The 26,413-nt window shown below is 30.2% G+C and overlaps 1 protein-coding gene across 1 annotated transcript in view; it reads left to right on the top strand.

Annotated features, from left to right (window-relative positions):
- LOC145662228 (uncharacterized) overlaps positions 1-26,413 on the top strand; it is a 159,459-nt gene that overhangs the window by 72,572 nt on the left and 60,474 nt on the right. The window lies entirely within an intron of this gene.

Consider the following 26,413-nt stretch of genomic DNA (forward strand, 5'->3'; position numbering starts at 1 on the left):
GCCATTATCTAAATCTTTCAAACCCTCATACTTAACAAACAGCTAATACTTTTTTTTAAATCTTTCACTACTTGCTCAGTTTCATCATTATCTCTTTGTGGTAATAACGTCTTATATTTCTCATCTAAATATACTAAAACGCTTTGACCATAACGTTGTGTTTGAATCAATTTCCATAATGTTATCTCGTACGTTTTACCTTTTCCTAACTCATCTATGCGAAGGAATCTCAATGCTTTAACGTCATTTTTTTATTCAAATAATTAGCCATAGCTTATTTGTTATAAGGAAAATGTTCGTTTTATGAAAATATTCATAAAATCAATCCTCATTTACATACAGAAATTTTACATAAAATTTACATACAGAACTCAACAGTTGGATAATTATCTTTTAGTCTAGTGTATTTGATTTTTATTGCATCTTTTACGATCTCATCAATCATTTTATCTGTTAAGTGTTTTGTAAATCTAGGTGGAAGAAAGACCTTAAACTCCTCACACTCAACTAAAATGCTCTTTCCAAACTTAGTTTTAATCTTTTCCATTTTCACAATCTTATATTCTGTATTTAATTCTAATTCTCTTAATCCAATAACTTGTTTTTGTTCAAGACTTCCAAGTTTATTTAAAATCTCAATATGACTTGCCATCGTATTTATTATATAGAAAACCAACGATCACTCTTCAATTTTTATTTTCACCAAAATATTTTAATCATTTTTGTCACTTTCGTATATGGAAAACTCTCATAAACAAAAAATACATTTAACTATCTAAAACTATTCTACTACTTTCTCATTCTTAGGGTCATATGTGAAGTTCTTTTGTCCAATTAAAATCGCATAACAGTAGTAGAAAATGAATCGATCTGGCTCATAATAGGACATAGGAGAACAACTCACAAGCCCCTGGGAAAATGACCATTGTACACCGTGAGCCCACGGTCTTTTACGACCTCCATTTTAGGGGTGAATTTATTCCCTTTTATGAGCACATTTTAGGGGGTGTATTCGTTCTCTTTTACGAGCACATTTTTAGGGGTGTACTCGTTCCCTTTTATGAGCATATTTTCCAACCCTTATTTTAACATAGCAGAAATTATGAACATACAGCAGAACAGACTCGTTCCCTTTTATGAGCACTTTTAGGGGGTGTACTCGTTCTCTTTTACGACCTCCATTTTAGGGGGTGTACTCGTTTTCCAACCCCTATTTGAACATAGCAGAATATGAACATACAACAGAACAGATTCGTTCCCATTTATGAACACTCTTTCAAGGGTGAACTCGTTCTCTTTTATGAGCACATTTTAAGGGGTGAACTCGTTCCCTTTTATGAGCATATTTTTCAACCCCTATTTTAACATAGCAGAAATTACATAGCACAGCTAATAAAAGAACATGGTTTATTTCCCAACATAGCAGAAATTACACTGAGACCATTTTAGGGATGAATTTATTCCCTTTTATGAGCATATTTTCCACCCCTATTTCAACATAGCACATCAGACAGAGACTACGAGCACCAGCCAACAGATAATACGTAAGACTCGTTCCCTTTTATGACCACTTTTTAGAGGGTGAACTCGTTCCCTTTTATGAGCATATTATTTTTCAACCCTTATTTTAACATAGCAGAAATTACACTGAGATTATGAACACAGAACAGAGCATGGCTTATTTTCCACCCCTTATTTTAACATAGCAGAAATTACACTGAGACTACGTAACACACAACATCCTCCATTTTAGGGCTGTACTCGTTTTCCAACCCCTATTTCAACATAGCGCATCAGACAGAGACTACGTAACATAGCGGGGGTGTACTCGTTTTTACGAACACACAGCAGATACATAAGACTCGTTCCACCCTTCCAACCCCTATTTGAACCCATGGTCTTTTAGGGGGGTGAACTCGTTCCCTTTTCCAACCCTTATTTTAACATAGCAGAAATTACACTGAGACAATGAACACACAGCAGACCAGAGAATACGTAAGATTCATTCCCTTTTAAAGGGTGTACTCGTTTTCAACCCCTACGAACACATAGCAGAGATTATTTTCTTTTACGGGGGATAGCAATACCCCCAACCCTCCTCCTTTCTCATCCAGGGCTTGGGACCGGCAATGGCGGAGTTTAAAAAAATAACATCATCATACTCTCATAAATGAATAAAGCATAATATCATTAGCATCAATAGTAGTGAGTGAGAATTTGTTTAAAAAATCGTGCAACGAATAACCAGATGCACGACATGCTAAATATAGGAAACATTAATGTCCACAAAATTGAGATAAATCACCTTGAATACGTCTATTATTCCATGTATAATACAGACAGTTTCGTTTTAAAAACCTTATATGATGTTGTATATAGGGAGGTATACCATAGCTATCGAAATACTCTCCCACACACATATTAGATATATAAACAGCAACCCAATGTTCACCAGGCTTATCACTAGAATCAGTGTTTATAATTATGGCGGCTGGAAATGTATGAATAAACAAAGGTAACTCATCAGCAGCATACACACCAATAAAATGATCTTTAGGCAAATTTTGTTGTAATGCTTCATAAAGCTCAATTGTATTTAACATTTTTTCTTTAATTAATATATATTTTTCTCTGGAAATCAATTTCTAATTCTGAAGAGAATTCACCATAAATAATTGTTGTTACAGGAGATGGCAGTGCTTCTTTAAAATGAACCTCTAAACGTACACTTCCTTGCCGTTGTGGACTAGTATGAAATGCAGCACTTGCACTTGAATCAGGAGTTAAATCAAACACCAGTAGAGTATAACCATTAGGATATTCAGCGAGTGAAATATTATTACCTTGATTAGAATAATAAATACCTGAACCTGTAAATAACGTAGAATATGCTTGTACATATAGCTTATTATCAAAATCTGATTGTAAAGGTTTGAAGGGCATTGGATTTCCATCAACATACAATGTAAAAAATGACATACTAAAATGTTGAAAATTGAATGGATTTGTTTGATAAGTACCATTGAAAGCAGTATTAGTAACAAAACCAATAATAATACGTTTAGGCACTATGCCTGAAAACAGATCTGGAAGTGCACTATCCATAATTTATTGTGGCAGAGTTTCTGTCTTCACCTGCACTTTTGTTATAGGATATTTTATTCTAAATTTAGGATTTTGTAATACTTTATTTTGTGCTATTTTAACTGCTGGTGATACATCAACCTTTTTCACAAGCAATGTTGCATCTGTAATTACAACTTTTCCATCAGCATCTGCGTCACCCATTAGACAAAATGTAGGTTTAGCTGGAATTATTTTAATACGCAATTGTACACCATTCAGTAAAAATTTCTCCTGATTGAAAATATCAGCATGAATATAACCCAATAATTCAAATGACTGACTTAAAGCAGTGAGAAGAAAACGTTGTTTAAATCCTACATTAGCATCGGCCACACTGTCCATATGCCCTGCAGTATCTTTATACCACATTGATGTTTGAAGATGCGTTGTTTTAGCTTCAGCATTATAATTTAGTAGTTTTTCAATATACGATCGATATGGATATGTATGTGAAGAGTAGGAAATAATTTGATTATTTAAATATAATTGCACTTCACTGAACATTGCATTGAGAAAATCATTTACAGGGCCGATTTTCTTATCGGCAGAAGTTAAATTAGAACCATCTGATTTAGTAATTTTACCTTTAACATATAACATTGTGTGCGGTAAGTAAATATAGTCATCCCCATGACCGGGGACTACAAATTCTATTGGTGCATTATCAGCTATTGAAGCCACAGGTTTATATGGAACTAATTTATTACCTATAATACTGGTTTGAGTGGGTAAACCAGCAAATAAATCTAATTCTGATTTTGTACACTCACACTGCATTTTTCTCTTTTCTTACTATTAATATTCACACATGGTAAAATTTACAATACCATATTACGTCTACGAAAATGTAATTTTACACATACACTGCCATATTGGAAAGGAAGTGGATTACCTGTACTATCTCTTAAATCAATAATAATTTGATCAAATTGTTTACGTTGCACAGTGACATAATGAGGATTATCAAAAATATGTACATTATTAATACCATGCTCTGTAATATTTGTATTTATAATACGTAACAATGGAGCTACAGTGTCACTTACCATTTGTGGTTCTACAATATCACTGTAAATATACATAAGTGTAGGTAGCGCTTTTTGTAAATCAGGTGGATAACGAGCATGATGAACAACTGCAATATCTTCTTGTTGAATATGATCAAAACCTAGTATTCTGGCTAGTTCAGGAGATAGGCGTACATGTATATGCTTCTCTTGATCTTTTATTACTCTATTAACTTCAATTCGTTTCACTGATGCTTTGACTTTTAATTGTAAATTTAATATATCACTTTTATGATTTGATGATAATAGTGGCCTGGTAAGATTTGAGTTATGTTCCAGTTTTTTGTATTCATGAGACGATAATAAATATTATTTGTATATTTGGAAACATTCTGAAATGAACTTGTATAATGTACTTCAACAACAGCTGTTTCCCACACTCCCTTCTCCAGTACAATAGGTTGATATAATTTAGTAGTATAACAAGCAAGAGTATTTTGAGCAAAATATTCCATAGAACTATTGCTAGGAAGTGTGAGATAAAAACTATCACTTTGCTCCATAATTAATCAATCAATCAAAGATATCTTTGGATCTTTTTATCCGTTTCACACCACCACCACCACCACTAAAATGAACTTTCTTTCTTTTTCTTCTTCCAGATCCTTCCAACACCTGATTTAATTTATTTTGAGCTTTATTTTTTAAATTTGTTTTAGCTTCTTGCCATCGATCATGCAAAGACTCTTCAATAGGTATATTATTATCTAGTACATCTCCTGCTACATTAATTCCTGTACGTATCAATTCTTTACCAACAGTTTTTGCACCTTGTTTTAATAAAGGAAATACAGTACGAAATAAACCTCCTAAAAAACTACCAATGCCATAACCTTCTTGATATGCTGTACCTCTATACACGTTATAATTACCTCCTGCTTGATGTATGTAATAATTAAGGTAGGGCTCATTCATCTTTCTTTCTTTCTTTCCATATACTTAAAAATATCAATAGATTACAATAGAATATTATTATTATTGCTTATAAGTACACCATTTGCGTTTACGGGGTGGAGGACCATCTTCTTCGTCTTCTTCGTCTTTTGTTAGTTTTCTAATATAATCTATTCGTTGAGGATTACCAATGTACTCTAAGGGTATATTGGCTTTTGCTAATAATGTAGCAAAAGTTTTCCAGCCGGCAACTGAAATATTTTTCTTACGACATCTAACAAAATCGGATATCAAATCCACTATATTTGCACCTGGAATTAATTTATTATTAATATTCACATTTCCATTATCGTCCCATTGAATATTTGGGTTTTGTTTCAATTTACGTAATAAAGGTCTTGCTTTACGTTTACAAATTTCAGGGAGAGTAAATATTATTCCATCATCCTCCTCCTACTCCTCATCCTCCTCTTCTTCTTCTTCCTCCGTAGTAGTAGTTGTTGCTGTTGTTGTAACTGCTGCCGGTTTTTGAATTATATTTAAATATTTTTGTAAGACTTCTCTATATTTTGTCCATTTTTCTTCTGCATTTAAACTTTTATTATTTAAAATTTCTTTCATTTCATCATCAAGATTAGATATCGTTTGATAATGATGTAATTTTTCTGGTGAGATTAAAATAAGTTTTTGTGCGTTTTGCATAATTATTTAATTAAACTAGATAATATACCTCCAATAATAGGTGCAAGCAAAGCAGTAAGAAAACCACCTTTATTATAATTATTCGTTTTTTCTTTTGTTTTAATGACGGACCTTTTTCACCAAATATCTCAGTTCCTGTTTATATTTTTTTAGCTTATTTATCTCTGTTTTATTTAATGGAACATTTCCCTGTAATACGTTATAGGAACATTCACAAATAGAGCGAATTAAATCAGGATCTGCATTTTGTAAAATTGCCTTACGTGCTTTTGGTTTCGACTTTGCTAAAAGTTTTAACAAATGTGCATTTTCCTTACTAATCATTTTTTACGGCTATTAAAGCACAAATAGTTGTTAGAATATAAACCATATTGCAATTATTTTTTTACAGGCACATAAACATAATTAAAAGAATCTGTTGGAAAGATATTTGTTCGAACTCGCTGCTCATCAGGAGTATTTTGTTTTAAATCAAAGAGTAAATAACCATGTGCAATCCGAGTTGCATCTTGATATGCTTCTTGAATAAATTTTGTATTACCTGGATACAATTGTCGTGCGAGATAATTAATTTGAGCTTGGTCTCTAGGATTTTTAAAACAAACAATATAATGACAATTTAACGAAATATCCCGCATTCCTTTTTGTTGATGGAAAATATTCTGTGTTATAAATATTACACTTATATTTCTATGATGGCTACCCTTTGTAAAAATATCTACAATCCGATGGTCACACTCACGCATTAAATCATCAATAATGACAAGATGAGGACCTTCGTGTGCTTGAAATTCATTAACCTTCTTTAAACGTACAGTTTGAAAGAGTATCATACAACGGTTGCCATTCACCATAACACCATACAATATTTTTAAATAACTTACTATAATGGTCAAGAAATATTTTAACAAAATATGATTTTCCACAACCTGTAGGACCTGCTACCATACATGTAAAAGGAATTTTCCATTCCATCTCTATTACAGATATATTGCATTTATTTTAAATAGCGTTTTTAAATATTTTGCTTTCTTTTCTCCTTTACATAAAAAAACAGCGTTTGTGGAAGAACAAATTTGATTTAATATACTTTTTACTTGTGATACTGATAAACCTCGTGATGATGATGACAATTTAACTAAGCAACGAAAATTTACAGTGTTGCTAGAATTTAAAATATAAAATTCACCTTTTGAAATTATAAAATCTACTAGAAATACTTGTGACGACATGCTTCACCTATAAATTCTTGACTTTTCTTTTTTTACAATATAGTATGTTTTAAATCAATCAAAGAATTTTCACTTTTTGGCAGACCTAACCATTTCACATAGGCCTTATTATTTTTCTTTCGCAAAACTTTTTCAATTAAATATGTTTTTGGGAATTTCGTTAATTGTAATTCGTGTCCGTAAAATCTTCCTTCAATAGGTTTATTATTTGAGTCTACTAAGTGATATGTCGAAGGATTAGTGAAGAAAACTTTAGCAATTCGAAAAATTTCTGTACTCCAATTGCGTGTAAAACCTCTATCAAAACCAGGACGCTTAAGTTTACTAATTCTTACATATTCACCTATCTTAAATTTACTTTTTCTTTTTATCACAGAAAACTTTTTGCAATAGATGTTTTTCATTTTCTTTTTTAATAGCGTCGATAGGTTTCATTTTAATAGTGGAATGAATAGTATTATTATATTTATGTAGTAATTCCGGCAGAATGCCAATCCATTTATAACTTCCCTGCAGTGTAAATTTTCTCCACATTAAATTACGTAATGATCTATTAAATCTTTCAATAATACTTGCTTTCACATCACTGTACGTGGAATAATGTTTAATGTTATTTTGGTTCATCGCCTTCTGAAACTCTGAATTATAAAATTCTCGACCCCTGTCAGTTTGTAAAAATGTAGGGCTTTTGTTTGCTTTTCTCAGTACTGTTATAAATGCTTGTGTAATTTCTTTCCCAGTTTTATTTTTCACAGGAATAGCCCAAGCATATTTAGAGAATGTATCTATCACAGTTAATAAATATTTGTAATTTCGATTAATTTTTGCTAGACCTTTCAATTTTCCACTATTCATTTCAACTAAATCAGCTTGCCATAAATCATGAATCCCTTTCGTTATAACGGGTATTCGAGGATAGTTTCGTCTTGCACTTTTATGTAATTCTGTAACTATTTGTTCTCGAACTGATTGTGACATCATTTCTATATATTTCTCCTAAAATATTATTTACATATTTTACATTGATTATCATTATGCTGTTTTCGATTGAAAAACTTTCTTTAAAAAAAAGAATTATTTTACATTTTACACTTATTACAATATTTCAATGGTAACTGATAATGTCCCCATGGCAATGTATGAATGTTACAATTAAGAATACATCGCTTGTCATCATACGGATCTAACGCTAATTTTGTCACCTGATTTGTTGTTAAATTATGGTATTTGCTTTTAATTTCAAATTGTGTTTTATGGATCGTTTCGTTTTCAAATAGACATGATTTATAATCGTGAAACGTAATTTGTTCTTTAACTACATTTTTCTTGATCCCTTTACATTTTTTCAATTCTTTATTTTCACCAGTTTTTATTGCATAATTTTTTGCTCGTAACCCACATATTCAATCCTAAAAACTTCACCTAATTCGTCTTTCAATTTACCCAAAACGTGTTTATTTTTTGTGCTATATAAAGAATTATTTTCAGGATAATTTGAGGTATCAAAATAGTCATTCATATTTTTTTATATCGTTATAAATATTGTTAGTTTTAATATACTAAATGAAAGAGTCAGTATCCATATACGCAATTCTAATTTTATCTCCATATTGAGGTTTCATTATATTATAATGGAAGTTATATATTGCTAATTTGGATAATTCTAAAACTGTCGCTCCTACGTAAATTGGTTTATTTAGGGTTACAGATTTTTTTTACCATATGAAACAATGCAAAATTATCAGCCAATTTTACCCAATTTTGAAACTGATTTTGTGCTACTAATTTTTTAAACTTTTTTTCATTGTTAATTAATTTTATATCAATTCGTTTTCGTACATTCTCCATTGTCTTTCCGTATACAGAATTATTTAATAACTTATAGAAATCTTTTTCAAATTCAATTATAGCATTTGCACGGCGTTGAGTATTTTCTTGAATATAAGATGCAAGCCATTTAGATTGACGAAACCATAATATTTTATGTACTTTTACCAATATTAAACCTTGTTTTAGATAAAATTGTAATACTCTATAATGCAAGATATAATTCGATTTCGATTTAAGTGTCAATAGTAATTTTGAATATTTACCATTCGGTGGAACTTCATTAGTGGGAGCACACGGAAAATCAGAATGGTATTCGTGTAAATAATTTGGATACTCTAAGTCCACTTCTAGAAAAAATCCCCATTCACTATCCGTGGGCCAATTGATAATTGTATTTTTGTCTTGCCAATTGTCAATTTTATCCTCCCACCGAAAACCACCATATGGTAAATAGTCAATCATTGATAGTCCGTACAGATTGTTCATGTCAATATACAGTAAATAAGATTTTTCTTTTTCCGCATCAAAATCATGTACGTAAGGATTATTAGCTTTGGCATACCTTAACACAGCTTGAGTAATACCTCCGCGAATCGATTTTTCTACAAACATATACATATTGATATCTGATAAAAGTTCAAGTTCAATTTTTGTTCTATATAACATGGCTTGCCATGCCAACCCAGGTGCAGTAAAACAATTAATCGGATCAATACAAAAAGCATTTAAACATGTCTTTCTAAAATTCTCCAACACTTCTGCTGTGAGAAGTACATCACATTTTAAATATAGATCGTGGTAGTCCCCTAAATTTTTACATTTAAACACACGCCAAATCAGTTTTGCATATTGATAATCAGTCTCGGAAATTTGTGTTCCATTCAATTTGCTACTAAACGCCTCTCTTCCAGGAAATTCAGTTTCTTTAAATGTATCTAAATTTGTTATGTATTCATAAAAATAAATTCCCTTACGGAGAATTAAAGGAAACTTTTCATCGGAAAAATATTGCTTTGTATAGACAAATTGCTCAGGTTTTAGTTTTGACACCAAATTTTCGAGACTATACGGCAGGAATTTAAATAGGTCTACAAAACGTAACTCGATAGGTCTACCATTAAAATTAAAGTGCTTAGAGAATGTTATGTATTCCTCAGTGCTTTCAGCAATTACCGAAATATTTCCAGGGGTGCAACCTAATTCTTTCACAAATAAATGTGCATCATACCCAGACAAATTATGGAAGAAGACAGGGATAAAATTACTTTGACGTTTAATTTGTAAATTACAATTGTTGCACACCGTGGCAATATACTGACCAGTTAAATGGTTATGATGTTTAACTTTTCTATTGTTACTCGTATATTTACTATCGCAAACCGAGCATTCAGTGGATACGTTAAACTCCTGTAACTGAGAACTATTTAATGGTATTAATGGTTTTTGTTGATCTAATATGTTTATGATTTTTCTTAATTCATTCCCCATAGCAGACATAAACTTCATCGATACATTTTCTCCCCGATAAATAACTAAATCTGATTTCATATAGTTGTTACTCCAACATACAATATAACCAAAACTGCATGGTATATGTTGGTGAATTTGTATTGTATGAGATCCACTTTGTTTATTTATAAGTTTTAATAAACTTTCCATATCTGCAATTATTATCACATCATTCTGTAATAACAATTTCAAATTTCGAAATTTTAAAACTTCTCCTTGTTTCGGCATGTTAATTTTGGCTGGAATGTGTTCTTTACATAGTTTGTCATGTTCATCTAATTTTGATTTGTTATAAAAAGATATTAAACATCGTCTACAAATAAATGTTTGATGACTACCTAACTGATGTCTGACTAAACCATTTAAATTTGTAATTAAACAATAATGAGAGTTTAAATATAATAAATCAATATGTTTACCTACAGCTGTGTTTTCGCTTATACGTAACGGAAAAATAGTTTCATGATCATAATTAATGCCATATATATTAATAGAAATTTGTTCCTTAGGAAATACAGAATTATATATATGTTCAAATTTGCTTATGTGTTCTATTTCGACGGGAAATTTTATAATCGTTTTTTCAAATAACGGTAATAAAGTATTAATATATTGTATGTAATTATTCACACGATGTGAATTATCTTTTGTGGGATGCAACGCAGCTAGAATACTATACATAAAACTTCTATTATCGTTATTTTGAATATTTAAAACACATTTTGTGGATAAAATCCATTGAGGCAATTTTACATAAGTTTTCTCTTTATGACTCTTCAATAACGCATTGAGATTTTTTATTAAACAATAATGAGTGTTGCAATTTTCTTCACAATACAGTAAATCTATACGTTTATCTACACATGTGTTTTCGCTTATACGTAACGGGAAAATAGTTTCATGATCATAATCAATGCCATATATATTAACGGAAATTTGTTCCTTAGTAAATACAGAATTATACATATGTTCAAATTTGCTTATGCGTTCTATTTCGACGCGAAATTTTATATTCGTTTTTTCAAATAATGGTAATAAAGTATTAATATATTGTATGTAATTATTTACACGATGTGGATTATCTTTTGCGGGATGCAACGCAGCTAGAATACTATACATAAAACATCTATTATCATTATTTTGAATATTTATAACACATTTCTTTTTGGATAAAATCCATTGAGGTAATTTTATAAAAGAAGAAGCGGAAAGAGGATCATATTTACTGATTTTAATTTCTAAGTGATGGTTTGGTTCAGAACATAAAGACCACCCTGATTTCTTAATTGCTCTATTTTCTTGTTCAACTAAAATTTTATTAAATAGTTTTTCTATTATAGAATTCACATCTGTACTCGGTAAAATAATTTCGTTACCACTATTTACAAAGAATCGACATGTTTCTAAATCTACTGGTTTTACAAAAGTTGTAGCCAAAGAAAAATTTACTTTAAAAAATGAATTATCTTGTTCCTGTTTTAATATATCTAAACAGTCTTTTCTTTTATTCTTTAAAAAACATCCACTATCCTGATTTAAATCAGTATCACATTTTAAAATATTTTTTTAAAATTATTATTAAATAGAGTATCAGAATTGATAGTATTTGATTTAACCTTTTTTTGTTGCCATTTTTTTAAAAATTAACTCAAAGTTACTATAATACTTTTGAACTGAGTTTTTATAATATAATATTTTTATTATTATTATAAAATGTCTTACTTACAAAAGAAAACAAAACCACACTATTAATAAACCATACTAATAATAAACCACACACACAAAAATATCTGAACTTTACGCTTCAAATAGCAAACAGGAAGTGATTACAAAAAACATGTCGGTCAGTCTTTTATACCTGTCTGACCGCATTGCGTAATATTGCGCAATAAGTATGAGTCATGCTCGGGGATTCCCCTCTTTTTTTATACCTTTTTAATTGATTGCATTACGTTCAGGGATTCCTATCGTTGAATGACAAGTTATTGTCTGTTAAAGAGAAAACTAGCTCAATGTTTTTTAAAATCCGGATGAATGACGTAATGAGAATTATCTACATATGGCGGAAGTTATTATGTAACTGATAACAAAACACGGAAGTTTCGCATTCCTCTACAATCTTTAAATAATCTCTGCTATGTTCAAATATAGGTTAGAACAAGTTCACTCCTTAAAAGAATCTTTGCTATAGGGTTCGAATGTATTATCTGTTATGTTCAAATAAGGGTTGAAAAATGAGAACGAGTACACCCCCCGTAGTCTTATGTCTGCTATGTGTTGTTGGAAAATAAGCCATGTTCTTTTATTAGCTGTGCTATGTATTATCTGTTGTGCTGTGTGTTCATAGTCTCAGTGTATTCTATGCTATGTTAAAATAGGGGTTGGAGAACGAGATCACCCTTTAAAATGGACTGTTTAATCTTCCATGGAACGAATACAACCTCATTATTGTCTTAGTTTTATGTAATTTCTACTATGTTCAAATAGGGGTTGGAAAAAAGAACGAGTACACCCCTTAAAAAGTGGTCATAAAAGGGAATGAATACAAACTAGAAACACTTATAAACGAATTCGAAAACTTATACGAAACCTTTAAAGAACTGTATCCGAAAAGAGTATTGTTTATTAACTTAAAATGTGTATTGTACTATCTGTTGAAAAACCATGATGTTCATGTTGATATTGATTTTAAACACTCACCTAAACAAATAGAGATGTTAAAAAAGTTTTGAAAAATTAGAATGGACATTTTCTTTATAATAAAATGAGTATGGATATATTTGGTAATGTTGTAGATAGAAAAGGAAATATTAATATTAGTGAAGAAAAATTAAAATTGTTGGAGAATTTAAATGATGTTGTTAGCGTAAGTCAACTTAGATCAATAGAAGATGAATTAGAGAACGATAGAAAACAATTTGAAGATGCATTAGAAACGTTAGAAGACACATACATAAAGAAAGAAGATTTTCAAAAAGTTAGAATGGATACTACTAAATTGATTATGCAAAAAGAAACTATACCTCTATTATATCGATTGAGAATTAAGAATGTTAAAGACCCAATCTTTAGAATATCCAATCTTTTTTAATTTCTACAAATTTCTCTATAACGGAAAAATAATGCACATGGAACTAAGTTTGGATAAATACTTTCTACAGATATATTTGGGTGATACTTTGATTGAAAATATACCTTTTAACTTTAACAAGAACTATATAATTATAATTAAACCAAATAAAAATTCAGCTATGGAAGAAGGACAATTATTGTTTATTGTAATGTACATAGAAAGAGAGCTTTCCTAAAGACGTTTGCTATATAATAAATATGGATATTTTTGGTAATGTTAAAAGTATAATAGAAGAATCTAGAGAAGTTTTTACATCCTGGGTTGATTTTAAGAACAAAAGATTGGTTAATGTATCTAATGCTATCGATAAACAAGATGTTGTAACATTAGAACAGCTTGAATCAGTGAAAGAAGAGTTTAATTTACTTACACGACAAAAATTGTTGAATTACCATGTCGATTGGCAGAAGATGATCTTGAAAAACCAGCCTTTTTTGTATATAATTTAGCTGCTGCCTACAAATTTCTTTATAGAGGTAGGTTAATGCATATAGAATCAAGTCTTAATAAACATCTTATAGACTTATTTTTAAATGAGACACTAGTTGAAAGTTTTCCATTACTATTTAATATACATGATCAGTTAACAATTAGACCAACCAAATATTCTGAATTGAAAGAAGGTAAGTTATTATTGATTATTATGTATATGGAAACAGAAGATGAAAACGAATCAAGTGATGATGATAATGTTAAAAGTATAGTATTAGGTAATGATATATATTAATTTTTTGTTGATTTTCTACACAATAAATAGTAATGATGATATGTTGTGTTAAATGTAAGAAATTGACAGATACGGAGAAAGATACCATTAGAATTGAACAAACAAAGAATGGAAGATATCTAAAGAAATGTATTTGTTCTGTATGCGGTGTTCCTAAAACTCAATTCGTTAAAAAGAATGATTTACTATATGATGGTAAAGGTGTTAGAGAAGACATTATAGAAGAAATTCACAAACCATCTAGAAAAAACTTTGACAGATTAAGTGTAGTTATAAAAGGTATTGATGATCTTTGACAAGCTGATCTTGTAGAAATGGATAGTGGAGTATTAAAAGGTGTTTCCAAATTAAATAAAGGCTGTAAGTATTTGCTAACGATTATAGATGTGTTTTCGAAATATGCGTTTGCTGTTCCTGTTAAAGATAAGAGTAGTAAAAATGTTACAGAAGTATTCGAATCCATATTAAGAACGAGAAACCCTAGTAACTTACAAACTGATCAAGGTAAAGAGTTTTACAATAAAGAGTTTAAGAAGTTAATGGATGAAAATAAGATTAATCATTACTCAACCTATAGTGGTAAGAAAGCTTCTGTTGTTGAGAGATTTAATAGAACACTTAAACAAAACATGTGGAAAAGGTTTACAACACAAGGAAATTATAAATGGATAGAGATATTACCAACATTGGTTAGTGAGTATAATAATAGAGTACATAGAACAGTTGGTTTAAAGCCTATAGAAGTTAATAAGAAGAATGAGCGAGAAATATTGGAGAAAGTGTATAAGAAAGAATATAAGCATGTTAAACCTAAATACAAGTTAGGTGATCATGTTCGTATAAGTAAATCGAGAGGGTTATTTGAGAAAGGATATACACCTAATTGGTCAACAGAAGTATTTGTTATTAGTGAAGTTATTCCATCTAATCCGCCTACATATAGAATTAAAGATTTAGAAGAAGAGGATGTACAAGGTAGATTTTACGAACCAGAACTATTAAAGACGAAACATAAAGATGAATACTTGGTGGAAAAGGTGTTGAGAAACAAAGGTGATAAAGTATATGTTAAATGGCTAGGTTTTGATAATTCACATAATAGTTGGATAGATAAAAGTAGTGTAGTGTAAATATAAATGTTTGTCTTTTATGGAATAATAACCATAAAAGATAATTAAGTTAAAACTTTATCGATAGCTAAAATCATGATGATAAGAATCTATTTGTATGGGTAAAAACTCTGAAAATGATTAAATTAACATTTTCTATATAATAAATATAAGTACTATGGATAATTCATTCCCCATAGCAGACATAAACTTCATCGATACATTTTCTCCCCGATAAATAACTAAATCTGATTTCATATAGTTGTTACTCCAACATACAATATAACCAAAACTGCATGGTATATGTTGGTGAATTTGTATTGTATGAGATCCACTTTGTTTATTTATAAGTTTTAATAAACTTTCCATATCTGCAATTATTATCACATCATTCTGTAATAACAATTTCAAATTTCGAAATTTTAAAACTTCTCCTTGTTTCGGCATGTTAATTTTGGCTGGAATGTGTTCTTTACATAGTTTGTCATGTTCATCTAATTTTGATTTGTTATAAAAAGATATTAAACATCGTCTACAAATAAATGTTTGATGACTACCTAACTGATGTCTGACTAAACCATTTAAATTTGTAATTAAACAATAATGAGAGTTTAAATATAATAAATCAATATGTTTACCTACAGCTGTGTTTTCGCTTATACGTAACGGAAAAATAGTTTCATGATCATAATTAATGCCATATATATTAATAGAAATTTGTTCCTTAGGAAATACAGAATTATATATATGTTCAAATTTGCTTATGTGTTCTATTTCGACGGGAAATTTTATAATCGTTTTTTCAAATAACGGTAATAAAGTATTAATATATTGTATGTAATTATTCACACGATGTGAATTATCTTTTGTGGGATGCAACGCAGCTAGAATACTATACATAAAACTTCTATTATCGTTATTTTGAATATTTAAAACACATTTTGTGGATAAAATCCATTGAGGCAATTTTACATAAGTTTTCTCTTTATGACTCTTCAATAACGCATTGAGATTTTTTATTAAACAATAATGAGTGTTGCAATTTTCTTCACAATACAGTAAATCTATACGTTTATCTACACATGTGTTTTCGCTTATACGTAACGGGAAAATAGTTTCATGATCATAATCAATGCCATATATATTAACGGAAATTTGTTCCTTAGTAAATACAGAATTATACATATGTTCAAATTTGCTTATGCGTTCTATTTCGACGCGAAATTTTATATTCGTTTTTTCAAATAATGGTAATAAAGTATTAATATATTGTATGTAATTATTTACACGATGTGGATTATCTTTTGCGGGATGCAACGCAGCTAGAATACTATACATAAAACATCTATTATCATTATTTTGAATATTTATAACACATTTCTTTTTGGATAAAATCCATTGAGGTAATTTTATAAAAGAAGAAGCGGAAAGAGGATCATATTTACTGATTTTAATTTCTAAGTGATGGTTTGGTTCAGAACATAAAGACCACCCTGATTTCTTAATTGCTCTATTTTCTTGTTCAACTAAAATTTTATTAAATAGTTTTTCTATTATAGAATTCACATCTGTACTCGGTAAAATAATTTCGTTACCACTATTTACAAAGAATCGACATGTTTCTAAATCTACTGGTTTTACAAAAGTTGTAGCCAAAGAAAAATTTACTTTAAAAAATGAATTATCTTGTTCCTGTTTTAATATATCTAAACAGTCTTTTCTTTTATTCTTTAAAAAACATCCACTATCCTGATTTAAATCAGTATCACATTTTAAAATATTTTTTTAAAATTATTATTAAATAGAGTATCAGAATTGATAGTATTTGATTTAACCTTTTTTTGTTGCCATTTTTTTAAAAATTAACTCAAAGTTACTATAATACTTTTGAACTGAGTTTTTATAATATAATATTTTTATTATTATTATAAAATGTCTTACTTACAAAAGAAAACAAAACCACACTATTAATAAACCATACTAATAATAAACCACACACACAAAAATATCTGAACTTTACGCTTCAAATAGCAAACAGGAAGTGATTACAAAAAACATGTCGGTCAGTCTTTTATACCTGTCTGACCGCATTGCGTAATATTGCGCAATAAGTATGAGTCATGCTCGGGGATTCCCCTCTTTTTTTATACCTTTTTAATTGATTGCATTACGTTCAGGGATTCCTATCGTTGAATGACAAGTTATTGTCTGTTAAAGAGAAAACTAGCTCAATGTTTTTTAAAATCCGGATGAATGACGTAATGAGAATTATCTACATATGGCGGAAGTTATTATGTAACTGATAACAAAACACGGAAGTTTCGCATTCCTCTACAATCTTTAAATAATCTCTGCTATGTTCAAATATAGGTTAGAACAAGTTCACTCCTTAAAAGAATCTTTGCTATAGGGTTCGAATGTATTATCTGTTATGTTCAAATAAGGGTTGAAAAATGAGAACGAGTACACCCCCCGTAGTCTTATGTCTGCTATGTGTTGTTGGAAAATAAGCCATGTTCTTTTATTAGCTGTGCTATGTATTATCTGTTGTGCTGTGTGTTCATAGTCTCAGTGTATTCTATGCTATGTTAAAATAGGGGTTGGAGAACGAGATCACCCTTTAAAATGGACTGTTTAATCTTCCATGGAACGAATACAACCTCATTATTGTCTTAGTTTTATGTAATTTCTACTATGTTCAAATAGGGGTTGGAAAAAAGAACGAGTACACCCCTTAAAAAGTGGTCATAAAAGGGAATGAATACAAACTTGTGTGTTACGTATTCTTATGTATTATCTGTTCTGCTGTATGTTCATAGTCTCAGTGTAATTTCTACTATGTTCAAATAGGGGTTGAAAAATGTGCTCATAAAAAAGAATGAATACACCCCTAAAATGGAGGATGTTGTGTTTATTATCTGCTCTACTATGTGTTCGTAGGGGTTGGAAACGAGTACACTTCTATTCTCTGCTATGTTAAAATAAGGGTTGAAAAATATGCTCATAAAAGGGAACGAGTACACCCCTAAAATGTGCTCGTAAAAGAGAACGAATACACCCCCTAAAAAGTGCTCATAAAAGGGAATAAATTCACCCCTAAAATGGAGGTCGTAAAAGACCGTGGGCTCACGCTGTACAATGGCGATTTTCCCAGGGGCTTGTGAGTTGTTCTCTTATGTCCTATTATGAGCCAGATCGATCCATTTTCTACTACTCATAACATATAGTATTAGCAGCCACAGCTTCTGCAAAGTCTACTACAATCTTTATGTTTGTTCTCTCATTTACCGATACATTCTTCCTCTTACTACAATTAATCACATACATTGGTCTGTTATCTATAAACTCTTTAGGGTCATAGTACATTTCGGTATTGCCACATGTTATTCTCTTAAATGCAGTATAATCTTCGTACATCTTAAAATAATCCCTGTTAGCAATATCTAAGTTTCTTGATTCTTTTGGAAATACCTAATTCCTTCCATTCTTAAGATAGATATTATTAACCTTACAATGATCGAACTTACTTGCATCTGCTGTTTGTTTACCACTTCTATCAGTTTGGAACATTACAACTACAAAATCAGGCATATCAAATTGTCTAGAATTAAATTGAGTAGTAACATCAAACTCCAAGAAAGAACCTACAACAGTCTTCTTAACACATTGATAAGTATGGAATGAAAACATGATTTTAGGGTCTTTAAGAATATTCAACTTTAACTTGTTTTCTTAATTAGATTCATATCCAACAATAAGCATTCTTATCTCCATACTTTTTATTGTTATTTTTCCATGATGAGGAGCTGCTGCACCTGCTCCTGATCCAGTCCATTTGTACAAGGCATCGTTATTGTTGTTAGCTTTTGTAAATGTTATTCTCAATCCGCCTTTCCACATAACCTCTTTATAATCACTTAAAAAGCCTGGAATTAATCTTAATGGGTACAAAACGCTAAAGTCCTTTCTTAGACCAAGTTTATCATCTGTTTCAAATCCAGCCTGTTTTAGATATTCAACTTCTGGTTTGGAAATCTTTAATGTTCCGATAGCTGTAGATGTTATTCCAGGTAGTTCAATCTTATCTATAACAACTCCATGCTTTCTAACCTCAATTTGAGAAAAGAAGAATGGTAAGAAGTTATCTACAAGTTTTATAGTATCATTTGCACCAAATGTTCCTCCAACTGATGCACCAACAACTTCAAAAGTCATATGACAATCTGCTTTGTGTAGATGTATGAACCCATCACCCACATCGAAATCAAACTCAATATCTTTGTTAGCTTCACTCGAATTATTAAATTTTCTTGTGTTAGCTTTAAAACTCTGTAATTCGTAAGTCTCAATACTATCCATTTATTATAAAGAAAATCTTGAAACAACACTTTTATGGAATGTATCCATAAATGAATCATGCATAATAAACATTTAAAAACTTATAATCCCCATCCTAACTTAACCTTAGCATTCATAGCAGTACCAACCCCAAAAGCAGCTAATCGTTCACCAATTGACGCATCACTACTAAATGCTCTTTTCCATGCTTTAGTTTCTAGTTCCTTATCTGCAATATGTCTTGACTCTGTATCTTTATTGTCTCTGTAGTATATATCGTGTTCTTTACAAGCCTCATCTAATGGGTTAATGCCTTTATCACCTCTTTCTAATCTTTCTTGTAGCTTAGTTCCCGGACCGCAGTACCAAAATCCTGGAATATGTTGCTCAAACGGTAATTTATTAATCAAATCATTTACTAATCCTTTTCCAAGCTTCTCATCATTTCAGAATCGTGGTGGTAATGTATTTAAAATCTTAATCAAATAACCTATAATTTTCGGATCATTAGGAATAAATTGTGAAAGCTTATTATTAATCATACTCACTATACCTACTTTCTCATTATAAAAGTTATCATTACCAGCCTTTTCTTCTCCATCTATAACTATTAACCGATCAATTAACTTTCTCACATCATCCATCCATATATATTCTTTAGGTATCTCTGTATATTGTTTAATTCCTTCACCAGTCCTTTTAGGTGTCGTGTTCTTTTTTGTTGGTGTTGGAGGTAAAGATGGTTTACTATAATCATCCCAAATAGGCTTGATAATATTAATGTATTTAGAACCTCTATTAGATGCTACTTTTTATCTCGATTATATTTTTGGAAGGCAGCATCTGATTCTATTATTATTTCCTTGTACTGTTCAAAATCGTCATCATCATAATTTCAATAGTTTTATTAGTATTCATCGTTAACAATTCCCATAGGCCTTCTGTTCCTTTAGAAGTTTTACCATTAATTATAAAATCATCACCACTCACTTTAACTTCAGAATTTCCTATTTTATTTATTATTTTTCCATCTTCTTCTACAGCTCGTATTCCAAATACACTATCATTTCTTTTACTATAATATTTAGTTGCAATCTTGCCAAATGATTGTGCTGTTGTTAAAGGTTCTACTCCTTCGACTTTATCTTTAATTTGTTTTCTCATTTGTTTTATTTCTCCTGTTATAGGTGTATCACTACTACTTGGAGGACTATCATAAGTTATCTTTTTAGGTGTTTCTAGTAGACTAGGATCTATTGAAGCCGTCTTATGTAGGGGAAACCGTTGTACCTTGAGCATAGTGTACCTTGGAACACTCGCATGTTTCTGAGCTGCTATACTGTCTAGTAGTGATTCAATGAACTATATGATGCTTTGACATTGTCAGACAGTCCCATCGTTGCTTTCATTGCGCTTAGAAGCGTATGTGATTTATGAAAGTGAAAAACTTTTTTTCAGGGATAAAACGAACTATTTAGAAAGTGAAATATTGTTTTTTAGTGCCATTACTGTTTGTTGTTTGTATAATCTGTAATAATCTATTGGTTCAGGAAGACTAGGTGAGCATTTTTGTGATTTGGTTTTCTACTCTGAATGTAGCGTTATCATTATTGCGCCATTTTAGTAATTGTCTACAGCCTCTTGTACCATGAAACAGAAACATATCTTGTACTTTGGAACATGTTCCAAGGTACATGAACTCATTGTCATGTGTATTTTTGAACATTATTTTACTATCGTTGCAGGAATCGAAATGCCAAGAGGCAAGATAGGAAAGAGAAGGCCTGCCATTAACCCAAATTCAATCAAGAACGCAATTAAAGCAGTCATTTCTGAGCCTGAGAAGCGTATTTCCATTCGTGAAGTTTGCAAAGTTTACCAAGTGTATTTAGCTACTTTATCCCGACATCTGAAATATTTTAGACAGTCAGGGAAAGAAACATTTTAGTATAGTGTGAAATGTGAGGACGGAGGAGGGAGATTAACTACATACATAACAAATGTGGCCAATGACCACGTCGATAATCATGAAACGCACTTATCTGTCGAGGCTGTTGAGATGACAATTTTGTAACTGTTTTAGAGCCTTTATTGTTTTTTTTCTTCAGGATTTTAAGAATAGACTAACAAGTAGAATACTGTTATAGTGTTCTTTTCATACTTTAGTTATTGCTAAGTTTACGAATTTTTCAATAAATATTTAAATAAATAAGGTTGACCTTCCGATTAATATTATTAGGCTCAATATGAAGGTAAAAACCTGATTGGAGTAAGTATTAAAATTTCCATTCTTTTCTTTCACACGCTTTTGTATATCAAAAACAACAAATGTGGATATACAAAATAAATCTTTGAATAATTATTTGTGACTTTATTTCTGTGAATTACCATATTAGAAATATATGTTTCAAGGTACATGAGGCTGTGTTCCAAGGTACATGAGTATTTGTACCATGGAACACTTTCTTGAGAATTTTTGAAAGCTTAAAAACATAACGAAGAACGGAAATAAGAACTTAAATACTGACACAATTTCATTCAGAAAACATCCAAGTTTAAATGCACTGCAATAGAATTGCAAAAATAACTGTTGGTAATATTATATCTTGGAAAAAGCAAAAAGTGTTCCATGGTACAACCGTTTCCCCTACAACTGGAACAAGTTCAGTTATTAGATTTTTATTTTGTTCTGCTACTTCTTTGATCTCGCTTCCTAAATTTTGAATACCATCAATTACAGGCTGTTCTTGTGTTTTAAATTTATCATATATACCTGCTCTTTCTTTCTTCCAAGATTTGAAGCCCTTTATCAAGAACTCCTTTAACTTAATATTCTTATGAATTTTTTTCTCATCCATTTATTATATAGAAAACGAACAAACGTTAATAAACATCAATAAACGTCAAAGAACGTCATAAACGTGAAAAAGTCAAATGTTTAAGAAGTGTTTTATCTTGTTCCTATACTTACCATTGTTTACCTTCCTTGTCATATCAATTACTATAAAACCATAATCTTCTTGCCAACATTTTGAACATATCTCTTTAAATTTATCATAAGACATATCTCCTCCAACAAACTCATTATACACATGTTTAAGATTAGCATCATCTTGTCTGAATATGCATAGGAAGTTAACGTTTTCTCTTATAAGCTGTTTAGGTACTTTTGAATATGTTTGTGCAAGATAGAAACAGTCTAAATGTCTATGTCTACTTCTTGTAAAGTAATTTCTAACAGTATCTTGATTCTCCAAAATGTAATCATCAAACACAACTACAGAGTATTTTTCACATTCATGAATAGGTACAATACAATCATTACTGCTTAAGAACGTTGCTATTTGCTTCTTAAACTTTAGTTCTGCTTTTTCAAATCGATCTTTTAATTGCTCATACTTTGGCTGATTCATGCTTTTATGTAGAAGTAATTATTGTTTAACCAACCTGGCTGTAATAAGAAGTTAAATAACAAAAACGTCTTACCAAACCCAGACGGACCCACTATAAGACAACGAATATCATCAGGTATAAGCTCTCCATTTCTTTTCTTAACTGTTGTTTCTTTTATCATCTCTTTTACATCCCAATTAATAGTTTTCTTACTCATTTATTATAGAGAAAATCGACTTTTTTATGATCTTATATCTTTAAGTTGTTCTCTGATCTTAAGCAACGTATCTTTTATATATTCGTTATCCATTTCACCATTTAATGTTATTATCATCTCTAACTGTTCTTTAAATGAGTTAATACAAGTGACAATGGTTTTATATTCGTCTTTTCTTTTGCTTATGTTTAACTTAGAAGAAAAACCTGTTATTATAGCACTTCCAGTTGCAAGAGACGTTGTTAATATGGAGTAAATTGTTACAGGTATAAAAATATTAATAAACCCAGTTGTTGCAGAAAGTATAACAGACAACGTAATCAAAGTATAGTATGCATATCTAACAATTCGTAGTTTTCTCTTTTTCTTCTTTAAACTGTATTCTAACTTTTGAATGATATCTTCTATTAACTTGATTACTTTCTCTCTTGGAATATCTCTAGGTAAATCAAACTCATTCATTTATTATATAATAAATGGCTAAGGTATTTAAGTTAACGAGTGATACTTCTGTTTTAAAGAAGAAACTCCATTACGAATTAGACAACAGTAGCAACTATTTAAGTATAGGACTAGTTGGGTTTTACACAACATACCTAACTCCAAACATAACAGAAAAAAACAGTTTCTCATATGGTAATAGACAAGTTTTTATTCCAGAAGGGCAATATAATTTAAAATCACGTAATAAGTATTTAAAATCTCAATCCATCAACAGAACATTATCAGAAGATCATTTAAGAAATAAAGTTAAAATAGAAACTGATAGTAATGATGTTACAATTGGGGTATAGGTACTGTCCTCGGGTTTAATGTTCTTGAAGTTTTAGAAAAAATAAAACACATATTGGAAGTAAGTTGCCAAAGTTTCACCCATTCGATACAATTAATGTTCACTGTAATATAGCAGATGGTATGTTTGTTAAAGATACTGAATACACACATAGAGAAACAGGAATTTTAGCATCATTTAAAACAGATGCTGAGTTTAAACATAGTATTATTTATGAGCCTACTTATACATTATTTTTCCCTATATCTAAAGATAAGGTTGACAATTTTGAGATAAGGATAACAGATGAGAATGATTCCTGAATTGATTTTGGTGGAGCTACAACAACTGTACTTTTGCAAACTAAGATTTTCTCTTAAATAAATAGGAAGATGTGTTCTATTAAAGGTTGTATGTTTAGTGTTCCTTATAACGAACTAAAGGATTTAAATATTGATCATGTATTAACAAAGAAACAACTAAGTGATAAATCTAAGAAAATTAAAGAAGGTAAAGGAATGGATTTAACTTTAACTACTGCACAAATGAAAAAGATTAAGAAAGAGCATATGGGTGGTTTTATCTTTACAATTCCCGCCATTTTAGCAGCTTTAGGAGAAGTTGGCTCATTAGCAGGTGGTGCAGCAGCGATTACTAAAACTGTACTTGATGCTAAGAAGAATAAACAAGAACTAGAAGAACAAAGAAGGCACAATATGGCTATGGAAGAAAAGCAGGGAGCAGGTAAACCAAAGAAGTCAAAAAACTAAAACCATTGACCAACTTCGATATAGAGAGGTTGGTTAAAGAATTAAAGATAAAACGATTTAGAGGTGTATTTATGAGTGACGAACTTCCACAAAAACCCTACGTAAATGAGTGTGGTATAGTTAACTTCGATAAATCAGAAAACATTGGTACTCATTGGATATGCTATTGGAAAGATAACAACATAAAGTACGTGTTTGATTCTTATGGTGGTGTTCCTCCTAAACAACTGGTACAATATCTTAGTACCAAAAACTTATTTTACAATGACGAACGAATACAAGACATTAATTCAGTTATGTGGTCATCTTTGTGTTAAGGTTTTACATCTTTTAAATCAAGGGTATTCTTTTAGTGATGTTATGTATATGATTAAAAATTATTAGGTTTAAGTGCTTTTATGATTTATATTCATAAAAGTTTTGTTTTAAGATAAATATGGAAGCTATACACAATAGATTTTTAGATTATTATCAGAAGCATGTAGATGAACTAGATGAACTACTTAGTTGTAATTTTTATCGGTATTTTCAGTATGTTAGTAAGATAGACTTAAAAGATAAAAACAACGTATATTATGTTATTGCTTTTTGGAAAATGTTTATACCTAAATTTTTGTACACGGAAGAAGAATTGAACAAGTTATATCCAATAATTACCTTAAAGGACATGTTGTCAAATTATAGCTATAAACCATTAAAATGCAGTAATTGTGGTAGTAAGTGATTAGCAAAAGGTAGGAGTACATACATTTGTGATGATTGTTCTGTAGCGAATGGTTTTGTTTACAGTACTAATGAAGGAGTGAGAGCTGGTTATGCAAGAAAACCATGGTATGATACTAGAAAAAGATTTAAGTTACAGTTATCACGTTTACAAGCTTTACAGGATAGAATTATTCCCGAAGATGTGTTCAAGGTGTTAAATGATGAATTTAGAGATATATCAAAACATTTAATATCAATAAAAGATGTTTTAGAAATACTAAAGAAAAACAAGTACACAAAATATTATGATGATGTTTATTTAATACACTATTACCTTACCGATCAAAAACCATTAAACTTACGACATATGGAAGAAACACTTATAAACGAATTCGAAAACTTATACGAAACCTTTAAAGAACTGTATCCGAAAAGAGTATTGTTTATTAACTTAAAATGTGTATTGTACTATCTGTTGAAAAACCATGATGTTCATGTTGATATTGATTTTAAACACTCACCTAAACAAATAGAGATGTTAAAAAAGTTTTGAAAAATTAGAATGGACATTTTCTTTATAATAAAATGAGTATGGATATATTTGGTAATGTTGTAGATAGAAAAGGAAATATTAATATTAGTGAAGAAAAATTAAAATTGTTGGAGAATTTAAATGATGTTGTTAGCGTAAGTCAACTTAGATCAATAGAAGATGAATTAGAGAACGATAGAAAACAATTTGAAGATGCATTAGAAACGTTAGAAGACACATACATAAAGAAAGAAGATTTTCAAAAAGTTAGAATGGATACTACTAAATTGATTATGCAAAAAGAAACTATACCTCTATTATATCGATTGAGAATTAAGAATGTTAAAGACCCAATCT

The sequence above is a fragment of the Thermobia domestica genome, chromosome 10 (genome assembly GCF_964235325.1).
Source record: "Thermobia domestica chromosome 10, izTheDome1.hap1.1, whole genome shotgun sequence".
In the NCBI taxonomy this organism is placed as follows: domain Eukaryota; kingdom Metazoa; phylum Arthropoda; class Insecta; order Zygentoma; family Lepismatidae; genus Thermobia; species Thermobia domestica.